The following is a 5,800-nucleotide window of genomic DNA, read 5'->3' on the forward strand; positions in this document are numbered from 1 at the left end:
CGTTTGACATGTTTGAACGAACCTACAGGCGGGAGAATCTCATTTTATCCGGAACTTCAGCCCTGCGCTTGGAGAGAGCCCTAGGACGCGCTACCAACAGCAGGCTAATGGAACGTGAAGTATGGACTTTTTCGACCGAAAATACATCTGTTGTGGACCTGGGATGCTTTCTGATGAAGACAACTAAAGGTAGGCGATTATTGACAATATTATACAAGATGAGATGTGACATGCGATTGTTTCCAAGATGGCGCCGAGCTCTGTATATTAGCTCATTTTCTGAGTATCGCATCTCCTTTTATCGCAAAGTGTGATTACCCAGTAAAGTTAATTTAAAATCTGGTATGACAGGTGTTCTCAAGAGATATTCATCTATACATGTTAGATTGACAATATAAATTTAAAAAATCGTTATCGGATAGTAATTTAGGGAATTGTAGCATTGTTTACCGGGACGCATTTGAGGGGAAATTATTTAGTCAACGTCAGACGCCGATGTAAAATGCTGTTTTTATATATAAATATGACCTTTATTGAACAAAAGAATGCATGCATTGTATAACATGATGTCCTAGGGGTGCCATCTGATGAAGTTTGTAAAAGGTTAGTGCTGCATTTAGCTGTTTTTTGATTATATGTGATGCAAGTGGTTGGTCGGAAAATGGCTATGAAGCTGCTTTTTACGATGGACTCATCTAACATAATCTAATGATTTGCTTTTCCTGTGAAACCTTTTTGAAATCGGACGACGTGGGTCGATTCAGGAGAGGTGTATCTCAAAAAAAAAAAAAAAAATTATTTATTTTTAATTATGATTTTTTTGTAATGCTAATTTGACAGACAATATGATTTTTCGCTGGATTTTGATCCCGCTGACGGGATGAGACGCTGGAGAGGCTAGACTGCACACTGGTGCCGGATACTCTGGACTGCACGCTGGTGCCGGATACTCTAGACTGCACACTGGTGGCGGATACTCCGGACTGCACGCTGGTGCCGGATACTCTGGACTGCACGCTGGTGCCGGATACTCTGGACTGCACGCTGGTGACGGGCTCTTGAGGCTGGGCTGACGCACTGGAAGCCTGATGCGTGGTACTGGTACTGGATGTGCCAGTCTGGAGATACGCACCTCAGGGCTAGTGCGGGGAGCGGGCACAGGCCGAATAGGACTAGGCGGGCTCATGGGAAGCTTGGTCCGGGTTGCTGGTACTGGTCGTGCCGGACTGGAGGTACCCACTTCCGGGTTAGCATGAGAGGTGGGAACCGGAAAGACTGGGCAATGGAGGCGCACAGGTGGCCTTGACCGCACCACCTGCACAACCCGTCCTGGCTGGATGGAACTAGCAGCCCTGCACGAGCGGGGTGCTGGTACAGGGCGAACTGGGCTGTGCAGGGGCCTGATGGTTGCCGTACGTAGAGCGGGTGTAGGGTAGCCTGGTCCTAGGAGGCGTACCGGCGACCAGACACGCTGTGCAGGCATCCTCCTACCAGGCTGGATGCCCACTCTAGCACGGCATCTGCGAGGGGCTGGAATGGCGCGCACCAGACTGTGCGTGCGTATGGGCGAGATAGTTCGCACCTCAGCGAAACACGGCACTCTCTACCTCATACGCTCCTCCATACTCTCACGGGTAGCTGGCTTATGGCTCTTCCTAGGCCTTGCCAAACTACCCGTGTGCCCCCCCCAAAAAAATCCTTAGGGGTGCCTATCCGGCTTCCTCGCTAGACGTGTCCCTCGGTAGCGTTCCTGGTCCACCCCGGCCTTCTTCCACGGGCCCTCTCCGGCCAGAATCTGTTCCCAAGTCCATCTCTCAGTATAGTCCATATATTCCTCGTGCCGCTCCTTTCTCCGCTGCTTGGTCCTGTTGTGGTGGGTAGTTCTGTCACATTCCTCTTCGTCAGAAGATATGTTGAAATCGCTGTCGGACAAAGTGGACCAATATGTGGTGGATTGCGTGCTCATCATCATCATTTATTTTAAATGTGACCACGAGGAAAAAACAATAAACAAAAACTCACGACAGGAACAGTGTAGCAGGCTAAACAAAAGCAGTGCTAACATACAACTACCCACAAGTGACAAACAAAACACATACCTACTTATAGGACTCCCAATCAGAGGCAACTAGAAACACCTGCCTCCAATTGAGAGTCTAGCAACCAAACCTGCACATAGAAAACTTAACCTAGAACCTACTCATACAAAAACATACACCACAAAACCCTGGAACACATAAATAACACACCCCTCTAAGCTATACACAAAAAAAAACACCATACAAAACAAACATACCTCTGCCACGCCCTGACCAAATAATACAAATAATCCTCTATACTGGTCAGGACGTGACAGAAAGGAATTAAACCCATATTACAAATACTAAGAAGCGTTGGACCAGTAACTGAAATGTCTCTGGTTCGAATCCCTGAGTCGACTAGGTGAAAAATATGGCGATGTACACTTGAGCAAGGCACATACCCGTAATTGCTCCTGTAAGTCGCTCTGGATAATCAGCTAAATTACTAAAATGTTAATGTATTAAATAAAACAAGTTGTGACCATACACAAAACTCTGCAGAATAGCCTTCCTAAACTTGCAGGCTAAAAAATAGATATGACAATAATGGAGTTTTCCTCATACAGATACATGCGGAAAGATTGTAATAAATAATACATGAGAGTATGAGGGACAATTGTATCCATCAGACCTGAGTCGTTCATTAAACAATAGTCTTAACTCACTCACTTGTATTGGCAATGTATGAGTAGATCATATCAATCCAACAGTCAAAATGCATAGTACTATAAAATGGTAATGAAAATGTAATAAGGAAATCAAACAAAATATATGTGTAAGGTAACTAACTATAAAAAGCATCAAGCAAAAGCCATTCATACATGTATGGGACCAACCCACAGACATGACATATCAAATACATTATTCTAAGTCATATTACCAACATCAAAATATGAAAACAATAAACATTTTCTGACACTAAGGTTATAAGGTCTCAATGTATGTGGGTATGTCATTTGACCTGACAGACACTCTGATTGAAATAAACATTCTAATGAAACGGTGAACACAAATATCAACATAGCTACACAATTCCTGTCTAAAGGTGTGATATTTTTCACAATGTCACTAGTAGGTGGGGACTTGGGTACAGTTCCTTCCGCAAGAACTGCGGGTAACACTTCCTATGAATACCCTCTTCATAACGTGTTATAAGTGTATTTATGACACCTTATAATCTATGCATTATACATCATATTGCATGACATAGGCACTAATGGCTGCTAATACATGTCTATATATTCCTACAGCATTTTAAGCAGGCAGCATAATGCCTTTGATTATGAAGCTAAGTGGTATGACCTACATGAAATGCTCTTTAGGAAATTGCGTCAGAGGGCTATACTGTAACGACTTCACCCAAATTACTAAATTACATTTGGTTTCCTTACCCTGTAAGCAGTCTATGGACAAGCTCAGACAGCAATCCATGCTTTGGTTTTGTTTACCTGACCACTGTCTTCAAATGCTAACTTTTTAGATCAAATCCAATGTCAGGTAATGTGAAGCCAATATCCCCTTTCTTGCATTGTTTTCATGCTTCATGTCCAAATCTCTTAAAATAACTGAGTTGTGGTACACAATCAAATGTTGACACTTTAGGATGATTTGTGAAAAATGCTTTTAACAGGGTTATTGAGTTGGATTTGTGCCACAAATGCTAAAATGCATTTCCCTAACCAAGTACAGTAAACAAAACCAAAGCATGGTTTGCTTTCTTATCTTGTCCATAGATTGCTTACAGGGTAACAACAACAACATGTAGTTTTGTAATTTGGGTGAACTATCCCTTTATGCCCGCAAGACAGAGTTACATAGGTGTAAGAGGGTGTGCAGTGAAATTAGAATATGGCCAATCATTTAATGAGCACAGAATGTATAATATAACGATCCTAATGTGCTTTTCAAATATGGCATCTGGTGATAATGCTTTATGCAGTTATAGATGTCCATGAGCAGTTATTAGCACCTATGTTGTGCATCCTGATGCATTATGAATAGAAGGTGTTATTAATGCTCCTATAACGCATTATAAAGAGAACATCCATATGAAGTGTTACCTGTTTAAACTGACCAATCATGATTTCCTATGAAAACGGTGGCTTAAATAAAGTCTGATGTAGTATCTTCTAGAGCAGGGGTACTCAACTCTTACCCTACGAGGTCCGGAGCCTGCTGGTTTTCTGTAATACCTCATAATTAATTGCACACACCTGGTGTCACAGGTCTAAATCAGTCCCTGATTAGAGGAGAAGAATGACAAAATGCAGTGGAACTTGTTTTGAGGTCCAGAGTTGAGTTTGAGGGCTCTAGTCTCTAAAGGAAAATGGAACATGAACTTTCTTTACTGAAAGTAGGATTACAGGTGTCGGTTTAAGTTAAATGTCTGTGAACATTTTTGCTGAAGTTGGGACAAATTATGCAAGTTATTTTAACACTAACATGCTGTAACTCTCAATTCAGAAATAATTAATCATTTCTTCAGTAAAATAGAGCTTTTTAGACCGGGCCCTGTGATAATGATGTCTCTTCTACACTACATGACCAAAAGTATGTGGACACCTGCTCGTTGAACGTCTCAATCCAAAATCATGGGCATTATTATGGAGTTGGTCCCCCCTTTGCTGCTATAACAGCCTCCACTCTTCTGGGAAGGCTTTCCACTAAATGTTGGAACATTGCTGCGGGGACTTGCTTCCATTCAGCCACAAGAGCATTAGAGAGGTCGGGCACTGATGTTGGGTGATTAGGCCTGGCTCGCAGTCAGCGTTCCAAAGGTATTTGATGGGGTTGAGGTCAGGGCTCTGTGCAGGCCAGTCAAGTTCTTCCACACCGATCTCGACAAATCATTTCTGTATGGACCTCGCTTTGTGCATGGGGACATTGTCATGCTGAAACAGGAAAGGGCCTCCCCAAACTGTTGCCACAAAGTTGGAAGCACAGAATAATCTAGAATATCATTGTATGCTGTAGCGTTAAGATTTCCCTTCACTGGAACTAAGGGGCCTAGCCAGAACCATGAAAAACAGCCCCATACCATTATTGCTTCTCCAAAAAACTTTACAGTTGGCACTATGCATTGGGGCAGGTACCATTTTTCTGGCATCCGCCAAACCTAGAGGACAGACAATTTTCAGCACATGGGCGGCCCTGTTCTGTGAGCTTGTGTGGCCTACCACATCGCGGCTGAGCCATTGTTGCTCCACAATAACAGCACTTACAGTTGACCCTTGGCAGCTCTAGCAGGGCAGAAATTCTATGAACTGACTTGTTGGAAATGTAGCATCCTATGACGGTACCACATTGAAAGTCACTGAGCTCTTCAGTAAGGCCATTGTACTGCCAATGTTTGTCTATTGAGATTGCATGGCGGTGTACTCTTTTTTTATACACCTGTCAGCTGCGGGTGTGGCTGAAATAGCCGAAACCATTCATTTGAAGGGGTGTCCACATACTTTTGTGTATACATAGTGTAAATAACGCCTAGTTTAGCTATTTGACATGTCCACAAGAAATTGAGACCTCATGATCTTGGAAATGTCTATACTAAAGAGGTTTATGTTTTATGCATCTTCTCATGTGTATGTAATTTATATTTGCTTGTATGTAAAGTATACAATACTAGCGTAAGTATGATCTTGCTGTCCTTTCATATCATTATAATGTTGTATAGCTAATATGTGACATGCTGTATCATAATCAGTCATAAGTCACACTCA

This window comes from Salmo salar, chromosome ssa06 (genome assembly GCF_905237065.1).
Source record: "Salmo salar chromosome ssa06, Ssal_v3.1, whole genome shotgun sequence".
Lineage (NCBI taxonomy): Eukaryota > Metazoa > Chordata > Actinopteri > Salmoniformes > Salmonidae > Salmo > Salmo salar.